At 39.9% G+C, this 20,312-nt stretch overlaps 1 long non-coding RNA gene across 1 annotated transcript in view; it reads left to right on the top strand.

The window, feature by feature from the left end:
• The window catches only part of LOC138672685 (uncharacterized), a 758,018-nt gene that overhangs the window by 566,013 nt on the left and 171,693 nt on the right, over positions 1-20,312 (top strand). The gene's annotated exons all lie outside the window — the stretch shown is intronic.

The following is a 20,312-nucleotide window of genomic DNA, read 5'->3' as shown; positions in this document are numbered from 1 at the left end:
TCCTTCTATCTATCTATCTATCTATCTATCTATCTATATATCTATTATCTATCTCTCTATCTATCTATCTATCTATCTATCTATCTATCTATCTATCTATTATCTATCTATCTATCTACCTATCTATCCTTCTATCTATCTATCTATCTTCTATCTCTCTATCTATCTATCTATCCTTCTATCTATCTATCTATCTATCTTCTATCTCTCTATCTATCTATCTATCTATCCTTCTATCTATCTATCTATCTATCTATCTATCTATCTATTATCTATCTATCCTTCTATCTATCTATCTACCTATCTCTCTATCCCATATCTATCTCCCTATCTATCGATCTATCATTCTGTCTATTATCTATCTATCGATCTATCAATCTATTATCTATCTATATCTATCTAATATCTATAAATCTATATATGTATCTATCTATTATCTGTCTATCTCATATCTATCTATCTATGCACCTTATCTATAAGTTTGTACATTTTAAGATAAATTAAGCACAAACATATTTATTACAGAACATGTCTCGTTTATTCAATTTTTTAATTTTTTGTTTTAACCTTTCAGTTTGTTTTCTCTTTCCTTTTATTTCATTTAGTTAATTACAACAAGATTTTTACTTTTTAATATAAGTTACTAATACGCCTGAGTAATTTGATGACATTATTGGCGAAGTACAGCACTTATTTTCTTCTGGCATGTTCTAGTGTTAAGCTTAAAGCATGTTTCATTTATAAGTTCTCTTGAATTTCTACATTTCAACTTTTTTTTCTCCACATTTAATTCTCGATCCGATAATAAAAAGCATGCCTTTTTTATAGCAGTTTAGTGTTTATAAAAAATAAAGATGGGGCATAATAGGGGAGAAAAAAAAAAAGATGAGTCCTGCAAGTGTACAAAACATGGAAGAAATGAAGATTTGGACTGCGTTGGAAGCTGTGTGCATCCAGGTTGAGGTAGTAGGTTGTATGGTTTAGAATGACACCCTGGGAGTTAACTGTACAACCTTCTAGCTTTCCTTGGAGCACACTTGAACCATCGAAGAATCGTCATCCCCTGAGACAAAACATCTGTCTTCAGTTGTGTTCTAAAACTTGTATGATGCAAAATTGGAAGCTCCGAATGTCTTTAAAACGCAAAGTTGCGCAAATAAAATAATACAAGAATATTCTATTCAACAATGTCTAAAAAATATAATGCAACCTGAAAAGAATAAGAAGAGGAATACATAGTTGTCAGTTCCGAAAAAAAAAAATTTTCTTTTAAAATTTTAAGCTTAATTAGTATTGTTCTTTTTAGGGAAGGAGAGTGGTGGTATAAGAGGATCGAAACCCCACACACCCTTTCTAGTCCTTGTAAATAATCTTTGTAATCGGGGCACCAATCTTGGTAAAATATCGGAGCTGCAGTCGCAAATATTGGAGGATGTTATTATATAAAGGACAGTAATGTATGTAAAGAATGCTAAGCAATTTTCATATTTTAATAGTTATATTCTTCTCCATCTTTCTAAGGTTTAGGCATAGACTATTACCTATCCACCATTATCACAGAAGTAGAAATTGCAGCCGTTGTCCAGTAAATTTAGAATTCTTGGACATACATTATTTTTTCACTTGTTTTATCCACTTTGTTTGTACCCATCACTCTCGCACAATGGAGGCGGCCATTTTGCACGTAAGCAGTATTCATGACTCATCATCATGAGCACCCAGTGCTATGAATAATTTGGGTACGGATAAAAAAAATGGAATCCATGATGAGTCTCAATCAAAGTTTTAGCTCAAGACCTATGATCAAAAAAGTATAAATTACACTTGTAACGCTTCTACTTTGATTACAGTTGTATCAAAATCCAAATGTTGATGTCGCTTTTCGGTCTAGTTGTTGTGTTTTGGTGAATTTTACATATGGCACAACTCAGCATTTTCTCTGGGTTTTCTATAGACCTGTAAGTAAACCTACCTTAGCTTATAAGCAATCACCTCAAGATAGTATAAGATGGATCAGTTTCCTAATATTGTTAGATTTTTCTAGTATTTTAGTCCAAAATGAGTTCATATTGATTGTATTTAAATTTTTTCTTTTTTTTTAAATATTAACCCTATGTTTGGGCAAGCCACTTGACTTGATGTGATATGTACTAAAATTTCTTCCGTCATAAATCTAAAAAAAAAAATCTTTCGTGTTTGTTTTTGTGATTTCTTAGAATAATGGATGCTATGTGTTATTTATGTAGTCCTGTAATTATTCTGATTAGCTCTAATGACAAAGTAGAAAACCATTCATTTACAATAGTATTTTGCATCAATACAATTAGCATTCATGATGCTGATTGCTTGTATGTTCTTACACTCATTCACCTTAATTAAACATTTTCCTCATTATTGATGTACTCTCAAATTAAATGGCTGTAATAAGGCAGGCTACCATTTTTTAGGTGTCTTCGATTTATGCCAGGTTTTGTCCAACGATGGATATCAACAGAGCTTATGTAAAATAAGGTTAAAGCTGATGTATCAACCTGGATATCCCCCCAAAAAATTCCATTTCAGAAAGAAACATTTTTTTCCTCTGTCATTTACGCTAAGAATGTACTTTTTAGTATCAGTTATGAAGCTTGAAGTGCGGATTTTTGTAGGACTCGGTTTTAATAAATTTTTGCGCTTGTACATTGAAATGTTTTGTATCATTCATTTGGACATTGCACCTTTTAAATATTTGGTTGAAAAATAAAAACTTATTTAAAAAAATAAATAAATGTGTGCGCTCGTATAACTAGTGATTATATTAATATTAGAATAAAATACAATATCAAACTCTATAGTATATTAAACAATAATAACTTTGTAATATTATAGGAAAATATTAATGATCTGCAGTTTATAAGAATATTAGAACTCGGGGAACATCGTTTAACTGAATTTATATTGTGTGGGTCAGACGATATTATTTATCTCTTTCCGTATATCCATTTATTGATGTCCATGTTCGAAAAATTATGAAAGAGTTAATGGTTATAGCAGTTGTCCAGGCTGAAGTCGCTATGTTGGGATCTAGTTTTTCGCCATTGTTACCAGCTTATTTGCTCCACATTTACTCGCTCCTCTAAATTTTAGTAAAAACAGTAGATAGCAAACCATTTTTACATAAGGTGTTAATTGCTATGTAAGTATTCTTGGTGCCGGAGCTAAAGCTTTCATACATAACTATATTATAGATCCATGGGCTCAATTTGGAAATGGTAGACAACATTTTTTTACTGATGAATATAAATTTGATCGGTGAAAAAATTGTGGTATGTTCCATCACATTCTGAAGGTAATGTCCTATAAGGGCTTTCTTCCTATAAGAGTTGACAGTGTTTTACAGAGGCGTGAAGTGCCTACAGGCCCATATTTTGGTCTCGTATAGATTCTGTGTTCTGGACCAAGACTTGTTGTGTTTTTGTCACATTTTTTATCTGCTCAGATTTGTCACAAAGCGGGAAGGATTTCCTAACCAGTAAAGGGAATGAGAACCTTGAAATCTCTTGCGCCCATTACTTATTTTTGACTTGCAGATTTGGAGCAGATTCAAATCTGCAGCATGTCAATTCTTTCAGCGTTTTTGCTGCAGATTTCACACATACTATTGAGTGGGGAAAAATCTGCCAAAAAAATGCTTCAAAAACGCACCCATTCTACGCTTTGTCTTTCCTGCCAAGAGATGCAGCAATGGTGCAGAAATTTCGGCACTAAATGCTTAACATGTGCACATACACTAAGGGTGTAGGTATGTAGGAGTTTTTTACTGTGTTACTTGTACATTATTATCGTGAAGTTGGACTCCGTGGTCTGTATCTAACACTGTTTGGATCCATTTAAGCATGATAAATGCCTTTAAGAATTAAGAAAATATAATATCCTTAGTATATTGTAGTTTGTATTTTTTCAATAAATTAATTTTATTTCTAAGATTGCATTAGTACGAAAGCTGGATCCTCCACCGATGCTGTGCCAGAAGCATAGATTGGAAGGGATAATCACAAACACTACTGATTTTCATTAGTGGAATGATTGCAGAAAGAAGCAGGCTAAATGCATCATGGCATGGAAATGAAAGGTTTTGCACATGGCTTGTGCAAATTATAAAAAAAAATATAAAGTTAGGACTAATCGTAGTCTGTAGGTTCTGGGTGCTGTTTTCTCATATAATAAGTTATTTCCTTCACAATTGTTGAAAATTTAGAAGTATGAAAGCCCCGAAAGAGGGTGACAATTATTTTTTAACCTATTTCTGTTGAGTCCAAAGACCTCCATACACGTTACATGAAAGTCATGAACCCACCAATTTCAGTAGAACTAGTCAACCATCTGATGTGTATGGAGAGTCTCCCAACTCTCTTCCGATAGATAATGTAGGGTGACAAGAGGATCGGGGAGTTGGAATTTCAATATGTGACCCTTTTATTCTATAGGATATGTCTGTCAGGAGGTTTTTTCTTTCTCCTGAGAGCTCATGTGTATGGGGAAGTCAGGAAAGATGGCCATCTCCCGAACAAACATTTACCGAAATCTTATTTGTATGGCTACTTTTGCATAGACCTTATGGTTCTTTTAGCCATGCAGCAGGTTTAAATTTTCGATATCTCAGAATGAACCGTGCCAAGAGAACAATCATTGCTCACCGACAGGTCCACATTTGGAAAAGGGTTTGCTCTGATGGGACAACCCAATTAAATGTACAGAAGTGCATGCTTGGGAACCTTATAATACTAAACACTGAATGAATAAACTGTATCTAGTCAATATTAAATAATATTAAGCCTGAATGTCCTCAACACATAGATGGGTGCTCAGTAGAGTGTCGCAATCCACAGATGTAGAAAAACTAAAGAGTAACCGCCATTTTAATTTTTATTTCCTAGAATGAATAGTGCATTGGAATATATCTTATCAGGGTGTTCTGATTCTTTCTCCTCCCAGATTAATCTTTCATTTTCAATTCATAGGTAAAATCTGTACAATCTGTATTTAGTGAAGACAGATTTCCCCATGACTTGAGAGAAGATAACAGTTGGTGCTGTAAAAAAATTCTATGGAAGGGGAGGAGGTGAGAACCTAGAGACACTCGTATGTTCTGCTGAAAGTTCTCCTGAAATAACAATTACAGTTTTCCATAGAACTTTATGGGGATAACAAATTTCGCTAATAACATATATTATCCTTATTTCACCTGAATTATTGATTTATGGAAAAACTAATAAAACGATAGATACTCTTTTAAAAAATAAGTGTTCCTGCAGTCAGAGAAGTAGTGGTTTGAAGCTTCTGGGTTCCATTGTACTACCATATGACATTTATAATACTAATGTCTTCTTATGTGGTGGTGAGACCTTTAGACTACTTAGCATTAGCCCCTGGGCCCTTGAGGCCATTACCGCACCTGATATAGATACGCTTCTCAGTTCCGTGTTAAAAAAGCACTAAATAACACACTGTGTAACAGTCCTATAAATTGTGCAAAATGACAAATTAACTTACTAAATGTCTATCTAGTATATATCTGCAGCCGCCAACGTACTGTATGTCACTAAATGCAGATCCCTTCATAGACTAGGCTAGATAATCACATAGTTGTGGAGAAAACAGATTTGCTACTTCCATGCTGCAAAAACATTAAGGTTGTCAAATTGGTCTGAACATGTTAATAAGGACAACCAGAAATTACATTATAAATCCTCATGGAGTCAGATGGTAAAACTTTGGGGACAGCAACCTTGAAATATTTGTAGGTAAGATGAATAAATATGAGATAGATCAGTAAGAATCCAGGAACAGTGGATTCAGCACTTTAATTTATTGATTGTACTTGTTTATATAGCACCGTTAATTACCACAGCGCTTTACAGACATTGTCACTACTGTCCCCATTGGGCTCACAATCTAAATTCCCGATCAGTATGTTTTTGTGAGAAAGTGGAGAATCTGCAGGAAACCCACACAAACACGGGAAGAATATACAAACGCCTCGCAGATGTTGTCCTTGGTGGGATTTGTACCCAGGACCCCAGCACCACAATGCAACACTGCCATCCATGGAGCCACCGTGCTGCAATGTCATCATCTTCCTAAAATTAGAGCAGAAATATGGCTTTTATTCAATGTCTGCAATATTTCCGCCCCTGGTTTACCGACCTTTCTAAAAAATAACCCATTTGGGATAGGTAAATAAATAGATCTACACTATATATGTGAGAAGTAATAAGGCAGCCCCCAGGTTTAGTTATAGAGCTTCTGCCATTTGCATGCATTCCTAAAAAAAGAGACTTGTTGACTGTGCAAGGAAACAAAAGTCATGTCAAAACCAAAAGGTGTAACATTTTTAACAAAACCAAATTGTAAATGTGATTTTTAATCGAAATAAATGTATTTAAGCAAAAGCAAAAATGTCCCCGACCGCTATAATCACTCATTTTAGATTATCCAATGTGGACAGATACATTTGAAGATTGAAAAACAAGCAAATAACAAGATATCAGCTGAAGATAAGTAGTATGATTTTTTTATATACAGCTCTGGCAAAAATTAAGAGACCACTGCAAAATGTTCAGTTTGTCTGATTTTTCTCTTTATAGGTATATTTTTGAGTAAAATGTAAATTGTTCTTTTATTCTATAAATTCTGACAATATGTCTCCGAAGTTCCAAGCAATAAAATTTTGTATTTTTTTTCTGAAAAGGAGAAATGGTAAAAATAAAAAACAAAACAGTGCCTTCAGACCTCAAATAATGCAAAGAAAACAAGGTCATATTCATTTAGAAACAACAATACTAATGTTTTATCTCAGGAAGAGTTCAGAAATCAATATTTTGTGGAATAACTATGATTTTTAATCACAGCTTTCATGCGTCTTGGCATGCTTTCCACCAGTCTTTCACAATGCTCCTGTCCCAAAAATGTAAGCAGTTCTTCTTTGTTTGATGGCTTGTGACTATCCATCATCCTCCTGATTACATTTCAGAGGTTTTCAAGGGGGTTCAGGTCTGGAGATTGGGCTGCCCATGACAAGGTTTTGATGTGGTGGTCTCTTCATTTTTGTCAGAGCTGTATATAATATACAATCTTTCATTGATAGACAGCTGCAAAGTCTCTCCCATAAAATTCTTTGGGGTCACTGATTAAGTACATATAACTTTGACTTCAGCACCGTGTTGCATTGGATGTTGCATTACTGAGATATTTTCCTCTTAGAAGCATTGAGTTTAGGGAAGAATATTCCCATATAATTGTGCTGTATGGTGATTCTACACAAACATTGCCTCCGACACCGTAACTGCCGCTGTCAGGCCTCCATGTGCTGCTGTACGGGCATCGCTATCATGTGCATGAACCCCAATACAATAGTTCAAAAATGTCTTGGGATTCATATATCTCATACCTATTAGTGATGAGCGAGTATAATCGTTGCTTGGTTTTCCCGAGCACACTCTGGTGACCTCCGAGTATTTGACTGCTCGGAGATTTAGTTTTCATCCCGGCAGCTGAACGATTTACAGCTACTAGCCAGGCTGAGTACATGTGGGGGTTGCCTGGTGGCTAGGGAATCCCCACATGTAATCAAGCTGGCTAGTAGCTGTAAATCATTAAATCATTTAGCTGCCGCGATAAAAACTAAATCTCCGAGCAGTCATAAATACTCGGAGGTCCCCCGAGCATGCTCGGGAAAACCCGAGCAACAAGTATCCTCAGTCATCACTAATAACTATAAACTACCTTCATAAATTACCTTTTAGATAGTTCTGTTTGATGTATTGAAACCTGTTGAAGCGGAATACCCCCCCGGGGGCCATAGGTGTTCTTTAACCACTTCAGTCATATGGTTATATAAAGTACAATACAGACAGGTCTTCATAATCATTTACTGGTATCCACCGACCTCAGACGTGAAAAGAATGAGCAGGAGATTAAAATGGATGAGGTTTTGCATTTAATCTAACAATCGTAATTGTAATGTCTTTATCTTTTTATTCTTTGCTGGACGTATTGAAACGTCTTATCACAAAATCCAAAATGTGAAGAAAACAAGATGTACAAGTTCAAACAGATTAATGGATTTAGTGTGTAATTGCCTTCTACTGATATGGAAACTATTACCTAAAATATTTTATACTTGCGGTTTTCTGATAAAAAGGTTTTATGTAATTTAAGATTTGTACCTTTAAGCATTGCTTAACCTTGGGAAAAGCAATATTAGATATATTTCTGAGAACAGCTTAAAGGGGCTACTTACCTTGGACAATCCCTGCCTGTTATAAAAATCAATTGATAATTAGTGATGAGCGAGATTACTCCTTGCTCGGGTTTTCCCAAGCACGCTCGGGTGATCTCCGAGTATTTGTTGTTGCTCATAGATTTAGTTTTTGATGAAGCAGCTGCATGATTTATGGCTGCTGGCCATCCTGAGTACATGTGGGGGTTGCCTGATTGCTAGGGAATCCCCACATGTATTCAAGCTGTCTAGCAGCCATAAATCATGCAGCTGTGTTGACAAAAACTAAATCTCCGAGCACTAACAAATACTCGGACATCACCAGAGCATGCTTGGGGAGAACCGAGCAACAATGCTATTCGGTCATCACTATTGATAATAAGTTGTAATCCATAGTAAAAAAAACCTTTCAATAATAGTTCAATTTCATTGCAGCGCCTCCGCAGGGCCAATTGAGTATTACACTGTGTCTATTTATATTTTTGAGTTGTCTGAATAAAGTAGGATAGGCTAGGGCCTGTAGGATATGTGACCCTCAGAACTGCTTCCTACTTTAGCCAAGAGATGAGAAACCTGAACAAACAACCCCAACTCTTTACTGAAATTTTACAAATAGGGTGTAAGGGAATGGAGGTTCAAAAATGAAATTCCTTTATAGAGATTAGCAAAAATGATTCATGGGGTCCTTAGTCCATAACTACCCGAACAAGCCCTGCAAACCTCCCCCTATCAGTGTGGCCATGTCAGTAGTCTGTGCCACTGGACCATAACCTTGCAAACCTCCTCCTACCTGTCCCGCAATGTCAGTAGCTGTTGTCACCTAACCAAGCCCTGCAAACCTCCTTCCACCTGTATGACCATGTCAATAGTGTGTGCGACTGGATCAGAGCCTTGAAAACCTCATACCTGTAGCGCCATGTCCATAGCCTGTACTACCTGACCAAGCCCTGCAAACCTTCTCCTACCTGTATGGCCATGTCAATAATCTGTGCAACTGGATCAGAGCCTTACAAACCTCCTCCTACCTGTATGGCCATGTCGGTAGTCTGTGCGACTGGATCAGAGCCTTGCATACCTCCTCCTACCTGTGCCACCATGTCAGTAGCCTGTACTACCTGACCAAGCCCTGCAAACCTCCTTCTACCTGTATGGCCATGTCAATAATCTGTGCAACTGGATCAGAGCCTTGCAAACCTCCTTCTACCTGTATGGCCATGTCAGTAATCTGTGCGACTGGATCAGAGCCTTGCAAACCTCCTCCTCCCTGTATGGCCATGTCGGTAATCTGTGCAACTGGATCAAAGCCTTGCATACCTCCTCCTACCTGTATGGCCATGTCGGTAATCTGTGCAACTGGATCAGAGCCTTGCAAACCTCCTCCTACCTGTATGGCCATGTCAATAATCTGTGCAACTGGATCAGAGCCTTGCAAACCTCCTCCTACCTGTATGGCCATGTCAATAATCTGTGCAACTGGATCAGAGCCTTGCAAACCACCTCATACCTGTGTAGCTATGTCAATAATCTGTGCAACTGGATCAGAGCCTTGCAAACCTCCTCCTACCTGTATGGCCATGTCGGTAATCTGTGCAACTGAATGAAATCCTTGCAAACCTCTTCCTACCTGTATGGCCATGTCGGTAATCTGTGCAACTGGATCAGAGCCTTGCAAACCTCCTCCTACCTGTATGGCCATGTCGGTAATCTGTGCAACTGGATCAGAGCCTTGCAAACCTCCTCCTACCTGTATGGCCATGTCAATAATCTGTGCAACTGGATCAGAGCCTTGCAAACCACCTCATACCTGTGTAGCTATGTCAATAATCTGTGCAACTGGATCAGAGCCTTGCAAACCTCCTCCTACCTGTATGGCCATGTCGGTAATCTGTGCAACTGAATGAAATCCTTGCAAACCTCTTCCTACCTGTATGGCCATGTTGGTAATCTGTGCGACTGGATCAGAGCCTTGCAAACATCCTCATACCTGTGCAGCCATGTCAATAATCTGTGCAACTGAATGAAAGCCTTGCAAACCTCCTCCTACCTGTATGGCCATGTTGGTAATCTGTGCGACTGGATCAGAGCCTTGCAAACCTCCTCCTACCTGTATGGCCATGTCGGTAATCTGTGCAACTGAATGAAATCCTTGCAAACCTCTTCCTACCTGTATGGCCATGTTGGTAATCTGTGCGACTGGATCAGAGCCTTGCAAACATCCTCATACCTGTGCAGCCATGTCAATAATCTGTGCAACTGAATGAAAGCCTTGCAAACCTCCTCCTACCTGTATGGCCATGTTGGTAATCTGTGCGACTGGATCAGAGCCTTGCAAACCTCCTCCTACCTGTATGGCCATGTCGGTAATCTGTGCGACTGGATCAAAGCCTTGCAAACCCCCTCCTACCTGTATGGCCATATTGGTAATCGACTGTGCGACTAGATCAGAGCCTTGTAAACCTCCTCCTACCTGTATGGCCATGTCGGTAATCTGTGCGACTGGATCAGAGCCTTGCAAACCTCTTCCTACCTGTATGGCCATGTCAATAATCTGTGCAACTGGACCAGAGCTTTCAAACCTCCTCCTACCTGTCCCGCAATGTCAGTAGCCGTTGTCACCTAACCAAGCCCTGCAAACCTCCTTCCACCTGTATGACCATGTCAATAGTGTGTGCGACTGGATCAGAGCCTTGAAAACCTCATACCTGTAGCGCCATGTCCATAGCCTGTACTACCTGACCAAGCCCTGCAAACCTTCTCCTACCTGTATGGCCATGTCAATAATCTGTGCAACTGGATCAGAGCCTTGCAAACCTCCTCCTACCTGTATGGCCATGTCGGTAGTCTGTGCGACTGGATCAGAGCCTTGCATATCTCCTCCTACCTGTGCCACCATGTCAGTAGCCTGTACTACCTGACCAAGCCCTGCAAACCTCCTTCTACCTGTATGGCCATGTCAATAATCTGTGCAACTGGATCAGAGCCTTGCAAACCTCCTTCCACCTGTATGGCCATGTCGGTAATCTGTGCGACTGGATAAGAGCCTTGCAAACCTCCTCCTCCCTGTATGGCCATGTCGGTAATCTGTGCAACTGGATCAAAGCCTTGCATACCTCCTCCTACCTGTATGGCCATGTCGGTAATCTGTGCGACTGGATCAGAGCCTTGCAAACCTCCTCCTACCTGTATGGCCATGTCAATAATCTGTGCAACTGGATCAGAGCCTTGCAAACCACCTCATACCTGTATGGCCATGTCAATAATCTGTGCAACTGGATCAGAGCTTTGCAAACCTCCTCCTACCTGTATGGCCATGTCGGTAATCTGTGCAACTGAATGAAATCCTTGCAAACCTCTTCCTACCTGTATGGCCATGTTGGTAATCTGTGCGACTGGATCAGAGCCTTGCAAACCTCCTCATACCTGTGCAGCCATGTCAATAATCTGTGCAACTGAATGAAAGCCTTGCAAACCTCCTCCTACCTGTATGGCCATGTCGGTAATCTGTGCGACTGGATCAAAGCCTTGCAAACCACCTCCTACCTGTATGGCCATGTTGGTAATCGACTGTGCGACTAGATCAGAGCCTTGCAAACCTCCTCCTACCTGTATGGCCATGTCGGTAATCTGTGCGACTGGATCAGAGCCTTGCAAACCTCCTCCTACCTGTATGGCCATGTCAATAATCTGTGCAACTGGACCAGAGCTTTGCTAATCACCTCCTACCTGCCCGCATCCATGGCACCTTTTCTGCATAGTAGGCCCCGCACAAAGGATGTAAGAGGTTTTTTGTAGAACTTTGGTCCGGCAGCCACAGACTAATAATGTGACTGTGAGAATATGGGATTCTGAATGTTTTTGCTGAATTCTACTCCTTTCAATAAAAATTCCTTAATTTTATTCTTATTTTAAATACTTCATATTTGTCTCTATACCAAAATTTCTGAAATGTCACTGCTGTAATCGACAAGATTTTGCACCTTCATATTAAGCAACTATTGTTCAATCACATGAAAAGACCGATATACGGCATCCTCTGAGGTAGAATAGAAGCCCAATAATAAGGTTTAATGAAAATTGCACGTCATACCTTTACCTACTGCCCAGGTTCATACATGGCAGTTCTGCTGTATCTTTGGGTCAGTGCTGGCAAGAAAATCTACCCTAAGGGTAAAGCTGCAAGTTGTGCTTCATGTGCAGCCGAGATAGTTTTACAATAAAATGCGGGGATTTCTTTACATACAGTTTTTATAGATAAACTTGATTGATGTTGACTTTTTGCTTACCACATTTAAGCGACATATCAACAGTAACAAATGCTGTTACCCCTATATGTAAGTAATGTTTAGGCAGCTGTGTAAAAAGAGGTTACAAATTAAGAATGCTTTTAAAAAAAATACAAGTGTTAATAGATTGATTTTTATCAATTAACAAATTGAAATCTAAATCAAATCAATATTTGCTGTGACCGTTCGTTGCCTTCAAAACAGCTTCAATTCTTCTCCGTACACTCGCACACAGGTTTTGATGGAACTCACTAGGGAGGTTGTTCCAAACATCTCGGAGATCTAACCACAGATCTTCTATGGATGTAGGCTTGCACAAATCTTTCTCTTCATCTTCATCCATGATTTTTCTCTTTTGTCCATTTACTTTCCCTGTTAACAAAATACAAAGTATTAACACTTATATATTTGAAAGCATTCTTACTTTGCAAATTTTTTCAAAACTTTTGCAAAATACTGTTTATTATTATTATTATCATCATCATCATTATTGAACTAGCTTTTATATGAATAATTCAGGTAATATTGAGACTGTAAAAGTTGCAACCAAGTCAAATACGGATGCAAGCATATAGAAAAATTGTGACAAAACTCCAGTCAAATGCATTCCGCTGACTGTATCTTGGGCATACTATCCAAATAGATTTTATAGGTTGATTTTGTTACATCTAAATGTTGTTTTGTTAAAAACGTGCGTGAAATTTTGAATTTCAGGGTGAAATCTAGCGGTGGGCTTATAGTGCTGCCGAGGGGACATAAAATTCACTGTCTCTGCTGTCTGGACCATATCAATAGAGTACAGTTTCTGATAAACATCCTCTTAAATGGGAATCTATCACCTGGTTTTTGCCATCTGCTATGAGAGTAGTATAATGTAGAGAGACCCTGATTTCAGCATTTTATCACTTATTAGGCTGCTTGCTATAGTTTTTTAAAGTTTTCTCTGCTGCAGATCTTGGAGTTCTCTGAATGCTGAGCTCTGTATAAACCAGGTCACACCACTGATTGGTAGCTTTCTATGTACACTGCTTCCAATCAGTGGTGTGGGCGGGCTTATACAGAGCTCTGCATTTAGAGAACTGGTAGATGTGCAGCAGAGAAAACTGTGATTTTATCAAAACTGCAGCAAGCAACCCAATAAGTGATAAATTGCTGGAATCAGGGTTCCTGGCCCCACTGCTGTCCAAGTAGGTGATGAAAACCTGGTGGCAGATTCCCTTTAATTGTATTATATATTGTGACTGAAGTGATTTTGTTTAAATATAATTATATATTTAGATATCTATCTCTCTCGCGGTATATATATATATATATGTATATATATATATATTTATGTAATTATAATGAATAGTAGCACAATTATAGTGTGTACACATCCTACTTGCTGCTGATATAAATCATCCATATTTTTATTACTGTACAATATCTCCTATCTCGTATGTCTTCTCATTAATACAACTGCCACACAATTTCCCAGAGCCCCCCAGGCCTACATCTATAGCACTTCACGTGGTATTGTGCCCACCGCTGGCTCTTTGTGCAGACAAATAAAAGCCAAGGAGCTCTGAGCATGGATTTTGAAACCACAACCATGCCTTAATTGTTAGGGAAATCATTTCCAACTTTGTAATGACCTCAGCTTAGGTTACAACTTTGTGGCTATCCAGAGGAAATAAAAATAACACAAAAAACCCCTATTCAGCCGCTTCAGAGAACTTTCTACACAATAATAAACAATTCTTTCCTGACCTCCAGAAGTGTTTAGATTAAATCACTGTTTCAGCACATAGCAATTACATCTCAGTTCATTTCACACAAAGTTTCCTTCCTGAGATCATATGTTAATTTCAATTCATTGTTACTCTCGAGAAATATTTCCCATTGACCACTTCACCTTAAAACCGGCTTATCTTTGTTACGGCCACCGTCCATGTATTCTGTTACTGTACATTTTATAAGGGCTCACTCAACAAAGTATAGTGACATAACTACCTGCCATTCACAATCGGAAGAGGTTTAGAATTAGTTTATTTTTCATCTAGTGCTAAATTAGTGTTTTTATCATCGTTGTGACCTCCAACTTTCCCTGAACCTAGTGCTCTCATCATTGTCATATCCTACTTGCTCTGGGCTTACAATACACTGTATACTTCTTTTTTTTTTAGCTTTTTATAAATTAAAGGAGTTGTGTCATGATATAAATTGTTGACTTAGAGATAGGGTATGCCATCAAATATCTGGTTTGCAAGGGTCTGACCCTGTTTTCCCTTTGTGATTGCAAGAGTTAGGTGTCACGATTCATTTTTGGATTTGGGGCATCTCTGGTTCCGCTATAATTTAAATGTAGCTTCATCCTTTCGGGACAGCAAGGGTTAAGGTCAGTTTCCCTTGCTGGCAGCTGCTTCATTGCTAGTCAGCTGATGTGGGTGATGACCACTCTCACTATCCTTTAAAAGGTCACATGACCCATCAGCTGACTATCAGTGATAGTGTATTCTATATTAACCAAGCCTGGAGTACAGAGCTCTCTGGTTGTAGTATGCAAATTGCCTCTTCAGAGAAAAAGAGGACTTAAACACTATAGCGCCACCTGTTGGAAGTAGCGATCCTACAAGCCACAATCAACCCTTTAACGAGTCGTGCAATATGACTTAGGATAAAAGCCAAATCAGTATCTCAGTTTGCAGACACGGTGTTTCGGGCTGTTGGCCCTCGTCAGTGCGAATCCTAAGTCATATTGCATGACTCGTTAAAGGGTTGATTGTGACTTTTTTGGATCGCTGCTTCCAGCAGGTGGCGCTATAGAGTTTAAGTCCTCTTTTTCTCAGAAGAGGCCATTTGCATATTTAATTTCCCAGAAGAGCATTGCACGGCGAATAAACCTCCTTGCCTGGTTGTAGTAGTGAGTCCACTGTTTTCATGGAGTTCATGGTCCTAGTGCCTTACGCTCTGCTCTGTGGTGCTTTGCACAGAGACAGTTGTTAAGTATACGTTCTCCTCTATCTGTCTGTCTTGTGTTTTGTCACTCTTCCTGTGTTGTTCATCATCTGCAATGGTGAGGCTAGCGTCTTTGGTGGTCAGTGCACTAGCCAGGGATTAGTGAGGCTTACAATCAGGGTTTAGGCACATGATGGTGGCGGGAAGAAGGACCCACTTAGGGCATTAGGGGAGTTTAGTGAGCGGCATAGGTTGGAGTTTAGGAGGTGCCCCCATCCCCCGTTCCCTACTGTTAGGGCCTTGCCTACCCCATTCAATCCCATTGTAGGTATATGTTGTGTTGTCTGCGTCGGTCATGATGCTATGAGGGAATTGTGCCAATACTTCTATCTACTCAACTCAACTCTCTGCTAAGAGTACATAGTTGGCCAATCATAGCCAATTGCCAATCTTGTGGCCAAACCAAAAAATTTGAGCATAGCTAACGAGATTAAATGGAATTATATTTTCTGAATATCTTTACAATTTCACTCTAGTGACTGGTGGGGATTACAGTGGCTAGATCACCACTGATCGGAATTTAGTGGCATTAATTGATTTATTGGCCCAACCTGCAACCTCTAAAAAAAGTTAAATGGAGTCAATTGATAAAGGTCCACGGCTCTCTTCTCTTCTTCTTACACCCACAGTATTTAAAGCAATTAATATGGTCAAAATGATCATACAACCACAATCCGATATTAATGGTAGCAATGTACAGTTTTAGGTATAATATATTTATAGAGATATGTCATAAAAGGCATTGTTGACATAAAGTTAGGATATGCCATAAGTGTCTGGTTGGCAAAGGTCTAACCACTGTGATCCCCATGTGATTGTAGGAGAGGGGCTATGAAAGTCTTGTTCCACTTCTTTTGTCACCTCTACTCAACTCCCAATGAAGGGTGTGTAATGTCAATGGCCAAACCTAATGGCTACATGGAAAGAGTTAAATAGAGCCAATGGGATGAAATAGAATGATGCTTTCTTATCACCTCTTCCATTTTACCTTATTGACTGGTGGTGATCACAGTGGTTGGATTCACACTGATCGTAATCTAGTGGCATTCATTAAATTGTACTTTTCTACAGCCAAATTGGTTCAGAGAAGAAAGCAGTTGATTCCACCAAATTTTGGGGTGCTGAAAACAAATATGAGCTTAAATTTGCTGATTGGCTGATTTATAGGACAAACCTGCACCCACCAATTAAAGTCAAATGGCACCAAAATGCCTCTGCTTTTTACGCTTGACAGTAGCAATATACCAATTTTGAAACAGTTATTAGATAGATTTAATTTCCATTGTGGATACATATTGATCCAGATTAATGAGAAAATCTTCATCTCACGAGTATTCATTCATTTAAGACCCAATATAATCCTTATGTAAAACTATACAACTCGAAAAAGCAGGGACATCATTAGACCACCAAGTATTCCTAAAAATTACTGCAGTGAGAGAGTTGCCATGAACTGTAGATCAGGTCTATTTGTTAAATTTCCTGCTGCCCACATTAACAGAAGGTACCAATACATGTCGAGGTAGAGCTATCCTTTGCATACGTAATATTCATCTCCTGGAGCACAATATATTGTGATACAAGCTGTAAATAACAGCAAAATATTCAGTCATGAATAAGAAGTGGCAATCTAGTAAAACTATCAGTGCAGGGAAGTAAAAAGAATAATATTGACGACTATGGCAACCAGTGATATACTCATTACCAATTCTGTAAGTTATTTTCTGCCAAAGAAGCAATATATTTATATGTATACTGTGTGTGTATAAATAAATATATATATATATATATATATATATACTGCACACATATATTTTATTTTTTTATGTGTTTCCTTTTAAATTAAGTGATCTTCTATGGTACCTTACCATGATGCTAATTGTAGCTATGTATTGCTGACTATTACTGTTGCTCGAGCACTAAAATGCTTGAGTGCACGGTACGAGTAGTGAGCATAATGTAATTGAATGACAAACTCAAGCATTTTTCTCTTTCTCCCCTCAGATAATTAACTGATGGGATTCGAGCACCACGCAATAATCTGCTCTACTTGATCGAGCATCCCGATACTCAATCAAGTATTGATCAGTGCTGAGCACGCTCGCCCATCACTACTATGTGTTGCATGGTTGCATAAAGATTCTTTCTGGTGCTCTGGCTAATTTATGGGGCTCCTATAGTGTTGGTCTCCCGGTTAACCCGTTCTCGACCCCCCTATATCTTTTGCATTTGTCACACCATAGCAGGGAGATGCCCAGCAAGGTGCACAAAGAGAGAGGGGGGAACGGGAACAGGAGGGCCTTGACGATTGGGAGAGGGGGGATGGAGACCCCTGAACCTAATGCTGAACCTTGCACACCTTTTCGACTGAGACTGGTTCTTTTCCCCATGCACCATCACATGTCTAATGTTATGGCTGGCAATCAGGCAACACAGCGTGCAGTAATCAGCGCACATACAGAGATCTGGCAATAACCAAAAACAATAGGACGAGCTCTGAGACGTGGAATCTCTGTAGACTGCAGTACCTGATCTATCCTCACACAACTATAAGCAGCAGTGGATTGCGCCTATCACTACCTATGCAACTCGGCACTGCCTGAGGAGCTGACTAGCCTGAAGATAGAAATACAAGCCTGACTTACCTCAGAGAAATACCCCAAAGGAATAGGCAGCCCCCCACATATAATGACTGTTAGCAAGATGAAAAGACGAACGTAGGAATGAAATAGATTCAGCAAAGTGAGGCCCGATATTCTAGACAGAGCGAGGATAGCAAAGAGAACTATACAGTCTACAAAAAACCCTAAAACGAAAACCACGCAAAGGGGCAAAAAGACCCACCGTGCCGAACTAACAGCACGGCGGTGCACCCCTTTGCTTCTCAGAGCTTCCAGCAAAAGTTAATAGCAAGCTGGACAGAAAAAACAGAAAACAAACTAGAAGCACTTATCTAGTAGAGCAGCAGGCCCAAGGAAAGATGCAGTAGCTCAGATCCAACACTGGAACATTGACAAGGAGCAAGGAAGACAGACTCAGGTGGAGCTAAATAGCAAGGCAGCCAACGAGCTCACCAAAACACCTGAGGGAGGAAGCCCAGAGACTGCAATACCACTTGTGACCACAGAAGTGAACTCAGCCACAGAATTCACAACAGTACCCCCCCCTTGAGGAGGGGTCACCGAACCCTCACCAGAACCCCCAGGCCGACCAGGATGAGCCACATGAAAGGCACGAACAAGATCTGGGGCATGGACATCAGAGGCAAAAACCCAGGAATTATCTTCCTGAGCATAACCCTTCCATTTGACCAGATACTGGAGTTTCCGTCTAGAGACACGAGAATCCAAAATCTTCTCCACAATATACTCCAATTCCCCCTCCACCAAAACAGGGGCAGGAGGCTCCACAGATGGAACCATAGGTGCCACGTATCTCCTCAACAACGACCTATGGAATACATTATGTATGGAAAAGGAGTCTGGGAGGGTCAGACGAAAAGACACCGGATTGAGAATCTCAGAAATCCTATACGGACCAATAAAACGAGGTTTAAATTTAGGAGAGGAAACCTTCATAGGAATATGACGAGAAGATAACCAAACCAGATCCCCAACACGAAGTCGGGGTCCCACACGGCGTCTGCGATTAGCGAAAAGCTGAGCCTTCTCCTGGGACAAGGTCAAATTGTCCACTACCTGAGTCCAGATCTGCTGCAACCTGTCCACCACAGAATCCACACCAGGACAGTCCGAAGACTCAACCTGTCCTGAAGAGAAACGAGGATGGAACCCAGAATTGCAGAGAAATGGAGAGACCAAGGTAGCCGAGCTGGCCCGATTATTAAGGGCGAACTCAGCCAACGGCAAAAATGACACCCAATCATCCTGGTCAGCGGAAACAAAACATCTCAGATATGTTTCCAAGGTCTGATTGGTTCGTTCGGTCTGGCCATTAGTCTGAGGATGGAAGGCCGAGGAGAAAGATAGGTCAATGCCCATCCTACCACAAAAGGCTCGCCAGAACCTCGAGACAAACTGGGAACCTCTGTCAGAAACAATATTCTCAGGAATGCCATGTAAACGAACCACATGCTGGAAGAACAAAGGCACCAAATCAGAGGAGGAAGGCAATTTAACCAAGGGCACCAGATGGACCATTTTAGAAAAGCGATCACAGACCACCCAAATGACCGACATTTTTTGAGAAACGGGAAGGTCAGAAATGAAATCCATCGAAATATGTGTCCAAGGCCTCTTCGGGACCGGCAAGGGCAAAAGCAACCCACTGGCACGTGAACAGCAGGGCTTAGCCCTAGCACAAATTCCACAGGACTGCACAAAAGCACGCACATCCCGTGACAGAGACGGCCACCAGAAGGATCTAGCAACCAACTCCCTGGTACCAAAGATTCCTGGATGACCGGCCAGCACCGAACAATGAAGTTCAGAGATAACTTTACTAGTCCACCTATCAGGGACGAACAGTTTCTCGGCCGGACAACGATCAGGTTTATTAGCCTGAAATTTCTGCAACACTCTCCGCAAATCAGGGGGGATGGCAGACACAATGACTCCTTCCTTGAGGATACTCGCCGGCTCAGATAACCCCGGAGAGTCGGGCACAAAACTCCTAGACAGAGCATCCGCCTTCACATTTTTAGAGCCCGGAAGGTATGAAATCACAAAATCAAAACGAGCAAAAAATAACGACCAACGGGCCTGTCTAGGATTCAAGCGCTTGGCAGACTCAAGATAAGTAAGGTTCTTATG

This window comes from Ranitomeya imitator, chromosome 3 (assembly GCF_032444005.1).
Source record: "Ranitomeya imitator isolate aRanImi1 chromosome 3, aRanImi1.pri, whole genome shotgun sequence".
NCBI lineage: Eukaryota > Metazoa > Chordata > Amphibia > Anura > Dendrobatidae > Ranitomeya > Ranitomeya imitator.
The sequence above is the reverse complement of the archived record's forward strand: the minus strand, read 5'-3'. Positions and strand labels throughout refer to the sequence as shown.